General features: G+C 39.2%; 1 protein-coding gene across 5 annotated transcripts in view; it reads left to right on the top strand.

Moving 5' to 3' along the window:
- The window catches only part of CAB39L (calcium binding protein 39 like), a 131,844-nt gene that overhangs the window by 68,314 nt on the left and 50,643 nt on the right, over nucleotides 1-12,887 (top strand). The gene's annotated exons all lie outside the window — the stretch shown is intronic.

Raw genomic sequence — 12,887 nt, forward strand, 5'->3', positions numbered from 1 at the left:
CTAGTCAGATAATAGAATCTCTATTATTTTTTTATATGTATACTCATTTACAAATGTTTCAAGGGCATTCTGTGTCTACTCTAACTCCCAAAGACCAGAGATCTGGATGTAGCAAGTCTTGGGGACAGCAGACTGTCTTCTTCCTCCTCTGCCCTATTTTTCTACCTCACAGTCTCAAACCTAGCATGCTGTTCCACACCTACCCCATCTCATCTCTGTTCAGTTCCCATTTCCTCCCTGGTACATTAAAAAATACTTAATTGGGGGGAGGACCCAAGATGGTGGAACAGCATGGAACTTTTTTTTGTGTCTCGCATCCATGAAATACAGCCAGATCAACACTAAAGCATCCTGCACACCTAGAAAACTGATTTGAGAATTAACACAACGATCTGTACAACCTGAACCACAGAACTCAGCAGGTATGCGGTGTGGAGAGGTCAACTGGGGGAGAGAGAAGCCGTGGAGGGCAGGGAGCAGTTTTTGCCTGTGGAGAGAGGACAGATAGGAGGAGAGAGTATGGGAAAAGCACCCCCCCAAAATCAGCTGGAGAGAAAGTGGAAAAGGGGAAACAGCCAAAGGGACTGAACTAAAAAGGGAGAAAGGAGAAAGGAGAGGGCTTAAATTCCATTAGAACTCTATAAACAGGGGGAGCACAGAGTCTGAAACTCCACAGCTTGCTACCTGGAGGTGCTCTGGTAAGAAGGGCAAATCCCCTGGAGCAAAGTGAAGTCCAGGGGTCTTCCGGCCACATGAGGAGAGGTGGTTCCCCTACTGGGAGGACATCTGATAGAGGCTGTGTGGCCTCCCCCAGGGAAAGGCCCCAGTGGCCTCAGAAGAACACCCACATTTGCTGGTGCTAGAACAAGGTCGTTGGGGGTGAAGCCTGGTGCCAGATGCTTGTTTTGATTTTCCATAATCCCTGAAATGCTGCTGCTACACCATCTCGGGAACTTTTTCTGGGGTGGGCTGGCACCCAGCCGCAGTCTCTGGGCATCAGCAGCAGCACGTTCCCGTGAATGTTCCTGGGTGCGGCCAGCACCCAGCCATTGCTCAGTTAGACCCTCCCGCAGAGGGGCGGAATGGGTCAAAGCCACAGTCCCTCAGAAGTAAGGGGTCAGGAAAAGCAGCCACATTTGAGATAAAACTCAGGAGGGAGGAGCTGCCTGGGGTTTGGTCATGGACAGTGTAGGAGTGGGGAGTGGACAGAAGCTGGAGACAAAGGACGGGTGGGCAATTATGGGTGGGGAGAACAGAGTTCTGATACTAGAGACTGGGTAGCTGGGTGGTGCCATTTTCACCCCTCCCGCTCATGGGTATACACACCTACAAGCTCCACAACAATTCACACCAGTAAACTAAGCAGCGCCATCTAGTGGAGAACAGAGTTGTTACACTAAGCCCAGTCCAACTGGGCCAACCTCACTCTTCAGGAACACAAATCTCTCCACCTGCTTAGTTTATGGAATATAAAGCGATTCATAGTTTGACTTCTAGGTGAAAACTAAGTCATTTCAATCATATTTCAGTTTGTTCACTGGTCCATCTATTCAATTTTCTTTTTCTCTTTCATTTCTTTTTCATAAATACAGAAAAATTTTCATTTTCAATTTTTATTAAAAATACCTTTAATTTTTTTCTACTATATTTTTTACTTTTGTGTATTTTTTTTCAAATTCTATTTTATTTCCATCATTTCATTTTATTCTATTTCAGTGTACTCAGTTTTTCAAATTTTCAAATGATTTCCTTTTTTTTTTCTTTCCCCTTTTTTCTCTAATCTATTAAGCCCCTTTCAACACCCAGACCAAAACACACCTAGGATCTAGCATAATTTATTTGATTTATATGTGTGTGTGTGTTGTTTTTAATTTTTTAATTTTATTTTTTTAATTTTAATTTTTCTTAACCTCATTAATGACTTTTCTCCCTTCAAAATGACGAAATGAAGGATTTCACCCCAAAAGAAAGAGCAGGAAGAAACAACAGCCAGGGACTTGACCAACACAGATGCAACAAGATGTCTGAAACAGAATTTAGAATCACGATAGTAAGAATACTAGCTGGAGTCGAAAACAGATTAGAATCCCTTTCTTTTTTTTTTTAATTTTTTTTTCAACGTTTATTTATTTTCGGGACAGAGAGAGACAGAGCATGAACAGGGGAGGGGCAGAGAGAGAGGGAGACACAGAATCGGAAACAGGCTCCAGGCTCTGAGCCATCAGCCCAGAGCCCGACGCGGGGCTCGAACTCACGGACCGCAAGATCGTGACCTGGCTGAAGTTGGACGCTTAACCGACTGCGCCACCCAGGCGCCCCTTTTTTTTTTTTTTTTAATTTTTTTTTTTCAACGTTTATTTATTTTCGGGACAGAGAGAGTAGAATCCCTTTCTGCAGAGATAAAGGAAGTAAAAGCTAGCCAGGATCAAATAAAAAATGGTATAACTAAGCTGCAATCTCGAATGGATGCCATGATGACAAGGATGCATGAGGCAGAGCAGAGAATCAGAGATAGAGAGGACAAACTTATGGGGAATAATGAAGCAGAAAAAAAAGCGGGAGACTAAGGCAAAAGAGCATGATTTAAGAATTAGAGAAATCAGTGACTCACTAAAAAGGAACAACATCAGAATCATAGGGGTCCCAGAAGATGAAGAGAGAGAAAAGTGGGTAGAAAGGTTATGTGAGCAAATCATAGCAGAGAACTTTGCTAAACTGGGGAAAGACACAGACATCAAAATCCAGGAAGCACAGAGAACTCACATTAGATTCAATACAAAACAGCCACCAACAAGACATACCATAGTCAAATTCACAAATTACTCTGGCAAGGAAAGAATCATGAAAGCAGCAAGGGAAAAAAAGGGTCCTTAACCTACAAGGGAATACAGATCAGGTTTACAGCAGACCTATCCACAGAAACGTGGCAGGCCAGAAAGGAGTGGGAGGATATATTCAATGTGCTGAATCAGAAAAATATGCAGCCAGGAATTCTTTATCCAGCAAGGCTGTCATTCAAAATAGAAGGAGAAATAAAAAGTTTCCCAGACAAACAAAAATTAAAGGAGTTTGTGACCACTAAACCAGCCCTGGAAGAGATTTTAACAGGGACTCTCTTAGGGGAGAAAAGATATACATACATATATACATACATACATACATACATACATACATACATACCAAAAGCATCAAAGACTAGAAATGACCAGAGAACACCACCAGAAACTCCAACTCTAGAAGCAACATAATGTCAATAAATTCATATCTTTCAGTACTCACTCTAAATGTCAATGGACTAAATGCTCCCATCAAAAGACATAGGGTAACAGAATGGATAAGAAAACAAGATCCATCTATATGCTGTTTACAAGAGACCCACTTTAGACCAAAAGACATCTTCATATTGAAAGTAAGGGGATGGAGAACCATCTATCATGCTAGTGGTCACCAAAAGAAAGCCGGAATAGCCATACTGATATCAGATAATCTAGACTTTAAAATAAACAATGTAATAAGAGGTGAAGCAGGCATTATATCATAATTAAGGGGTCTTTCCACCAAGAAGACCTAACAACTGTAAACATTTATGCTCCAAATGTGGGAAAACCCAAATATATAAATGAATTAATCACAAAAATAAAGAAACTTACTGATAATACCATAATAGTAGGGGATTCAGTGCCGCACTTACAGCAATGGACAGATCATCTAAACCAGAAAATCAACAAGAAAACAATGGCTTTGAATGACACACTGGACCAGATGGACTGAACAGATATATTCTGAACATTTCATCCTAAAGCAGCAGAATATACATTCCTCTCCAGTGCACATGGAACATCCTCCAGAATAGATCACATACTGGGACACAAATCCGCCATCAACAAGTACTAAAAGATCGAGATCATACCATGCATATTTTCAGACCACGATGCTATGAAACTCAAAATCAACCACAAGAAAAAATTCGGAAAGGTAACAAATACTTGGAGACTAAAGAACATCCGACTAAAGAATTAATGGGCTAACCAAGAAGTTAAGGAAGAAATTAAAAAGTACATGGAAGCCAGTGAAAATCATAACACCACAGCCCAAAACCTCTGCGATGCAGGTTCCCATAAGAGGGAAGTATATAGCAATTCAGACCTTCCTAAAGAAGGAAGAAAGGTATCAGATACACAACCTGACCTTACACCTTAAACAGCTGGAAAAAGAATAGCAAATAAAACCTGAAACCAGCAGAAGACAGGAAATAATAAAGATTAGAGCAGAAATCAATGCCATCGAAACCAAAAAACAGTAGAGCAGATCAATGAAACCAGAAGCTGGTTCTTTGAATGAATTAACAAAACTGATAAAACACTAGCCAGTTTGACCAAAAAGAAAAAGGAAAGGACCCAAATAAATAAAATCAAGAACAAAAGAGGAGAGATCACAACCAACACAGCAAAATAAAAATAATAATAAGAGAATATTATGAGCAATTATACGCCAATTAAATGGGCAATCTGGAAGAAATGGACAAATTCCTAGAAACATATACACTACCAAAACTGAAACAGGAAGAAACAGAGAATTTGAACAGACCCATAACCAGTAAAGAAATCGAATTAGGAATCAAAAATCTCCCCCCCCAAAAAAAACAAGAGTCCAGGGCCAGATGGCTTTCCAGGGGAATTCTACCAAACATTTAAGGAAGAGTTAACACGTACTCTCTTGAAGCTGTCCCAAAGAATAGAAATGGAAGGAAAACTTCCAAACTCTTTCTATGAAGCCAGCATGACCTTGATTCCAAAACCAGACAAAGACCCCACTAAAAAGGAGAGCTATAGACCAATTTCCCTGATGAACATGTATGCAAAAATCCTCAAGAAAATATTAGCCAACCGGATCCAACAATACATTAAAAATTTTTTCACCATGACCAAGCGGGATTTATACCTGGGATGCAGGGCTGGTTCAATATCCGCAAAATAATCAATGTGATTCATCACATCAATAAAAAAAGGACAAGAACCATATGATCCTCTCAATAGATGCAGAGAAAGCATTTGACAAAATACAGCATCCTTTCTTGATACAAACCCTCAAGAAAGTAGGGAGAGAAGGAGCATACCTCGCGATCAAAAAAGCCATGTATGAAAGACCCAATGCTAATATCATCCTCAATGGGAAAAACTGAGAGCTTTCCCCCTAAGGTCAGGATCAAGACAGGGATGTTCACTCTCACCACTGTTATTCAACATAGTATTGGAAGTCTTAGCCTCTGCAATCAGACAACACAAAGAAATAAAAGGCATCCAAATGGGCCGGGAGGAGGTCAAACTTTCACTCTTTGCAGATGACATGATACTCTATATGGAAAACCCAAAAGATTCCATGCTGATCCATGAATTCAGCAAAGTGGCAGGATATAAAATCAATGCACAGAAATCGGTTGCATTCCTATACACCGACAATGAAGCAACAGAAAGAGAAATCAAGGAATCGATCCCATGTACAATTTCACCAAAACCCATAAAATACCTAGGAATAAATCTAACCAAAGAGGTGAAAAGTCTATACACTGAAAACTATAGAAAGCTTATGAAAGAAATTGAAGAAGACACAAAAACACGGAAAAATTTTCCATGCTCCTGGATAGGAAGAACAAATATTGTTAAAATGTAGCTACTACCCAAAGCAATCTACATATTGAATGCAATCCCTATCAAAAAAACACCAGCATTCTTCACAGAGCTAGAACAAACAATCCTAAAATTTGTATGGAACCAGAAAAGCCCCTGAATAGCCAAAGCAATCTTGAAAAAGAAAACCAAAGCAGGAGGCATGACAATCCTCCTGAAGCAAGGATTGCCTCTTGAAGCAAGACTTCAAGCTGTATTACAAGGCTGTAATCATCAAGACAGTATGGTATTGGCACAAAAGCAGACACACAGATCAATGGAACAGAATAGAGAACTGAGAAATGGACCCACAAACGTATGGCCATCTAATCTTTGACAACGCAGGAAAGAATATCCAATGGAATAAAGACAGTCTCTTCAGTAAGTGGTGCTGGGAAAACTGGACAGCAACATGCAGAAAAATGAACCTGGACCACTTTCTTACACCATACCCCAAAACACACTCAAAATGGATGAAAGACCTAAATGTAAGACAGGAAGCCATCAAAATCCTCCAGGAGAAAGCAGGCAAACACCTCTTTGACCTTGGCCTCAGCAACTTCTTACTTAATGCATCTCCGGAGGCAAGGGAAACAAAAGCAAAAATGAACTATTGGGACCTCATCAAAATAAAAAGCTTCTGCACAGGGAAGGAAACAATCAGCAAAACTAAAAGGCAACCGACGGAATGGGAGAAGATATGTGTAAACGACATATCAGGTAAAGGGTTAGTATCCAAAATCTATAAAGAACGTATCAAACTCAACACCCAAAAAACAAATAATCCAGTGAAGAAATGGGCAAAAGACATGAAGAGACACTTCTCCAAAGAAGACATCCAAATGGCCAACCAACACATGAAAAAAATGTTCAACATCACTCATCATCAGGGAAATACAAATCAAAACCACAATGAGATGCCACCTTACACTTGTCAGAATGGCTGACATTAACAACTCAGGCAACAACAGTTGTTGGCAAGGATGTGGAGAAAGGATCTGTTTTGCACTGCTGGTAGGAATGAAAACTGGTGCAGCCACTCTGGAAAACAGTATGGAGCTTCCTCAAAAAATTAAAAATAGAACCACCCTACAATCCAGCAATTGCACTACTAGGTATTTATATAAGGGATACAGGTTTATCCTGTTTCGAAGGGGCACATGTACCCCAATGTTTATAGCAGCATTATCGACACTAGCTAAAATATGGAAAGAACCCAAGTGTCCATAGATGGATGAATGGATAAAGAAGATGTGGTGTATATATATACAATGCAGTATTACTCGGCAATCAAGAAGAATGAAATCCTGCCATTTGCAACTACGTGGATGGAACTAGAGGGTGTTATGCTAAGCAAAATTACTCAGTCAGAGAAAGACAAATATATGACTTCACTCATATAAGGACTTTAAGACACAAAACAGATGAACACAAGGGAAGGGAAGCAAAAATAATATAAAAACAAGGAGGGGGAAAACATAAGAGACAAATATGGAGAACAAACAGAGGTTTACTGGAGGGGTTGTGGGAGGGGGGATGGGCTAAATGGGTGAGTGGTATTAAGGAATCTACTCCTGAAATCATTGTTGCACTATATGATAACTAACTTGGATGGAAATTAAAAAAATATAAAAAAAGAAAAACCCATTTGTTTCAAGATAATACATAACATGTAGTTTAAAAATCAGATATATCAACATACAGCAGTTTAAAAAAAAATTTTTTTAACGTTCATTTTTTTTTGAGAGAGAGAGAGACAGAGACAGAGCATTAGCAGGGAATCGGCAGAGCGAGGAGACACAGAACCCAAAGCAGGCTCCAGGCTCTGAGCCACCAGCACAGAGCCTGATGTGGGGCTCAAACCCACAAACCGTGAGATCATGTCCTAAGTTGAAGTTGGATGCTTAATTGACTTAGCCACCCAGGTGCCCCAACACATGGCCGCTTTTTGCTTCTCCTTCCTCCATTCCTCAGTCCCGTTGTCCAGAGACAACCACTTTCATCTTTTTTATTTGTTCATCTGGTATTTACCTCTATATTTTAAATAGCTAGCTTATACTAATCTTTTGGTTTATCAATTTTAAAAATGTTCCTTTGACTTTCTATAGACTAGATGATAATTTAGTTTTTTCACTGCCACCATTATTTTATTTTCCTTCCTCGTATCCTCCCGATATACTTTATCACAACTTTTTATTTTATTAAAACTCACATTTAAATTATCATGGGTATGTAATTATTATTATTCATTGTTGACCAAAGTAGTATACTATGATTATTTTGTTTTTTGGTAGAAAATATTGTTTTTACTGGAAAATTGTGTCTTTCAGTTCTGGAAAGGGAAATACAGTTGTATCATAAATGAGAGTAGGCTAAACTCATAACAAACTTTAAACTTTATAAAAGGCCACAAAATGGAGTGGCTTCACTCCCAGATAAGTTTATTTGTCATATAATAGTGCAGAGCAGATGTTTTGGGTCAGCAGGGTCTTCTGCCTTCCTCACCATGTGGTTCCTAAGATCATGTTGTTCACCTTTACCATTTTAGCTCACAGGAAGGTAAAAATACATGGAGACAATTTAACCCTGGCCTGGAAATGGCTCGACATTATTCCCATTTCCATTCCATTTGAGAGCACTTTGTCATTTGGCCCCTTAATTCTTCAGGAAGGAAATCTGAGAGATATTGACTAGTGCCCAGAAAGAAGACAACAGTGGATTTTGGTGGACCACTATCATTCTCTGTCACATATTATTTCTTTGAAAATTTCTTCCCTTCCGTTTTCTCTGTTCTCACTTTCTAGATTTCCTATTAGAGTTTGATTTCCAGGATTGATTTCTTATCTCTTCTGTTTTCCATCTCTTATCTTTTTATGTGTTGGAAGATGTTAATTATATCTTTTTTTTTTAAAGTTTAGTTTATTTTGTGAGAGAGCACACACAGGAGGGGCAGAGAGAGAGGGAGAGAGAAAGGGAATCCTAAGCAGGCTCCCTGCTGTGAGCATGGAGCCCAGTGTAGGGATTGAACTCATGAACTGTGAGATCATGACTTGAGCTGAAACCAAGACGTTGGATGCCTGACTAAGCCACCCAGGTGCCCCTAATATATGTTTTATTGAAGATAAACTGTATTGAATTTTCATTTCAACTATAAGAACTCTTTTTTGTTCTCTGATTATTCCTTTTTCTTGTCTCTTTCACTTCCTGGTTCTGTGACCTTAAGCAAGACACTGCACCTTTTCGATCCTCAGTTTTCTTGTCTGTAAAATAAAAATAAAATTTGTAATATTACCTTCACGCTAAAATAATGTTGCCTTTTATGCCATTGACTCTGCATCATCAGAAAGATTTGTGTTTTCAGCCAGGGTTCTGCCACTTACTTACTGTAAGACCTTGGGCAAAGATATCTAACTTCCTTATGCATTGGTTTCCTCTTTGCAATATGGAGACAATAATAATACCTACATCAGTATGTCATTATGAGTCTTCAATGAGATAATGCTTATGAAGCACATCACCTAGCACATGGTATTCCATAACTACTAATCTGAGAAATTATTATCCCTATTCCTCTTAAGAGCTGCAATTCCCATAGAAACATATAAACAATTTTAAGCAAATATAATTAATTAAGGCCATATACAACTGCCAGAATAGTATTATAAAGAAAGTGTTCATTTGCAGCTGGAGTGGATCTGCAAGATTTAATGGACCCACAAATATGATTTGCACAGCTGGTCATTGATGATAATAAGCAAGGTGATCAATTTATACCCACTTCTGGAGATTCTAAAATTTAAGCTCTAAAGCATTTGACGGTATCCTGAAGATAATGGGGGAGCCAATTGAAGAGTTTTGGAGAGAGGAAGCATATCAGATTTGTGTTTCAGGAGATGAATTATTAGTAGTTAAAAAAGATTAGCTTGGGGGCGCCTGGGTGGCTCAGTCGGTTAAGCGTCCGACTTCAGCTCAGGTCATGATCTCGCGGTCTGTGGGTTCGAGCCCCGCCTCAGGCTCTGTGCTGACAGCTCAGAGCCTGGAGCCTGCTTCCGATTCTGTGTCTCCTCTCTCTCTGACCCTCCCCCATTCACGCTCTGTCTCTCTCTGTCTCAAAAATAAATAAACATTAAAAAAAAAAAAAGATTAGCTTGTAAATAAATGATCCCTTGAGAATGCTGACATGACCTGGAGATCATGTTGGCTCATGGAGAAGAGAAGTGGTGTGGGTGATCTAAAACAGTATCTTCCATGGTAGGGTCACTGTGTGAAGGCATGCATGCAACTCCATTCTGCAGTGGCCATTATTTGTCTGGGGCATCTCCTATAGCTACTGTCACTGATTAACAGTCAGGTGATGGCAAGTACCTTATATTTATTTTGTGCAGAGAGCCATGCCAGATATGAGTGGCTATGTTAAAGACCTGGATTTGGGGGCGCCTGGGTGGCTCAGTCGGTTAAGCAGCTCTGTATCTCAGCTCAGGTCGTGATCTCACAGTTTCGTGAGTTTGAGCCCCACATCGGGCTCTGTGCTGACAGTGCAGAGCCTGCTTGAGATTATCTCTCTCCTTTTCTTTCTCTCTGCCCCTCCCCCACTTGCACTGTCTCTCTCTCTCTCTCTCTCAAAATAAATAAACATTAAAAAATTTTTTTAATTAAAGAAAGACACGGATATGGTATCTTCTTACCAAGGAAATTATCAACAATAGAAAACTAATACTGTTAAGCTATAAGAATTAAGATTAATGAAGAAGAAAGGCAAGTCAATAAATTATAAAGTATGATGGTGGGGTTATTTAAAATTAACTTCATTCCTTTTATAGATAGTAGAATGTATGTAGATTTGATACATATTAAATATTCTTTATGGAAGATATGAAAATTTAGCATAATTGGATATTTATTTAGAAAATTAAGTCAGTGAAAAATTGTGAGGTACATTGAAGAAAACAACTTTTTTTCCCATTTCTAGAAATAATAAGACAGAAGATAAACAGCTAATTGCAAATGCTATTTATTAATAATTTAACTGCTGGAACATATCACAGATCTATAGTGAGCCTTTTATCTGTGTTGTGCACAGGATGCATTAAAGTGTAATTGTGCACCATGGCTCGCACCCTCCCTGTTCAGTTAGAGAGAGCTGGGAAAATAATTGGTACGGGGAAGCCAGGCAGGGGAACTAGCCTAAGCTAGATGTGATGTCCACTTTGCACAGACAAGAGGTGGAGATGAGAAGGAAGGAATCAGGAGGAGACTCACCCATGTCAGGAAAGGGTTTGGGAGGCTTAACAGCAGGAAGTTCCCAAGTAGCTGCAGAGTGGATGGGAGGAGGGAAGGGGGTTTGAGAAGTGATGTTGTGAGTTAGGAGTTGATATTTTTGAGGACACATGTAATGATTGGAATCTCTGTTTTTCCTTTAAAAAAAATATTTATTTTGAGAGCGAGTGAGAGAGGGCACGTGCAAGCGGGGGAGGAGCAGAGAGAGGGAGAGAAAGAATCCCAATCGTGCACTGTCAGCGCTGAGCCCATCTTGGGGCTTGAACTCATGAACTGTGAGAGATCACAACCTGAACTGAAATCAGGAGTCAGACACTTAACTGACTGAGCCACCCAGGCGCCCCTGGAATCTCTTTTAATGACATTTTTTAATGACTTTTTACTATTGGCTACTGTTTCTGTGTGACTCTGTAAAACTTGTGGGACCTTGGTTTTTTAAAAATTAAGATTATATATAAGATTTACTGAGTATGAATAATCAGTGTATCTTTATATATCTTCATTATACCTTTCTTTTTTTTGGCATTATTATAATTAACCTTGTTTGGCATTATTATAATTATCCTTTAATTTTTTTCCCTTTAATTATTTGAAAATGTTTCCATGTCCCATTTGATGGTGTGTTTTCTGATGAATTCAAATGACTATTATTCTTATACAAATTATTTGATGTAACAAGTCATTCAGTCTATAAACAAATTCTTAAATTGATGTAAGTAAAAAATCTTCTCTATATTTGAAATATGAACTTTCTACTCATTACTCACCTGTATTTACCAGTGACCCTATTTTAATGTATAACTTGTAATAGGTAAGTGTATGTCATTTTTTTCTTGTATTTAAAAATTTTTTTTTCAACGTTTTTTATTTATTTGGGGGACAGAGAGAGAGCATGAATGGGGGAGAGGCAGAGAGAGAGGGAGACACAGAATCGGAAACAGGTTCCAGGCTCCGAGCCATCAGCCCAGAGCCCGACGCGGGGCTCGAACTCACGGACCGCGAGATCGTGACCTGGCTGATGTCGGACGCTTAACCGACTGCGCCACCCAGGCGCCCCTTTTCTTGTATTTAAGAAAAAGCTTTCATTCATTTTTCTAATATGTGGAGAAAATAATTTTAATTGCTTACTTAAAAGGCCACTTTGTTAATATACAGATTTCTATGACTCCATTTTCATGTAGTTATAACATACAATAGAAAAATAGGAATTATTTATTTTTAAGAATAACTTCCTCAAATTTGAGGAATTTGAGTTTTATAAAAATGTCTTTCCAGGGGCGTCTGGGTGGCTCAGTCAGTTAAGGGTCCAACTTTGACTCAGGTCATACTCTCACGGTTCTCGGGTTCAAGCCCCACATGGGGCTCTCTGCTGTGAGCACGGAGCCCACTTCAGATCCTCTGTCCCCCTCCCTCTCCCCTGTTTGTGCACACACTCTTTCTCCATCTCAAAAATAAATAAACATTAAAAAAAAAGTAAAATGTCTTTCCATTTCTTCTGAAAAGTTAATATTTAGTTTGGTTTATAAGGCTAAAACTGCTTATTCATTCATTTATGAAGGGCCTATGATAATAACAGTACTAGTAATAATAATACTAACAACAGTAAGTAATAGTAATGGTAGAGGTCAAGATGCTATTTACTAGATGTCAGACCCTGTGGATAGTTATTGCTGTTGTTGTTTTTATTGGTATACCTGTTTTATACATGAGAACACTGCAGCCCGGAGAGGTTAACTAACTTATCCAAAGTCACATAGCTAGTATGATTTAAATCCAATTAGTCTGGCTCCAGAGTCTGTGCTCTCAGAACACTATCCAGCTTTCCAGTCTTCAAGCAGTCACAGTCTACAATGAGAAGAGACAACTCATTACAACTCACTGTTGTTACTTTACCAGTATACTCTGTAGGAACTCAGATGAAGGAGCCATAATCTCTGCCTGGGA

Source organism: Lynx rufus, unplaced genomic scaffold, assembly GCF_022079265.1.
Source record: "Lynx rufus isolate CCGP_SWC_20201006 ecotype Redwood Valley unplaced genomic scaffold, mLynRuf1.p SCAF_1, whole genome shotgun sequence".
Classification (NCBI taxonomy): Eukaryota; Metazoa; Chordata; class Mammalia; order Carnivora; family Felidae; genus Lynx; species Lynx rufus.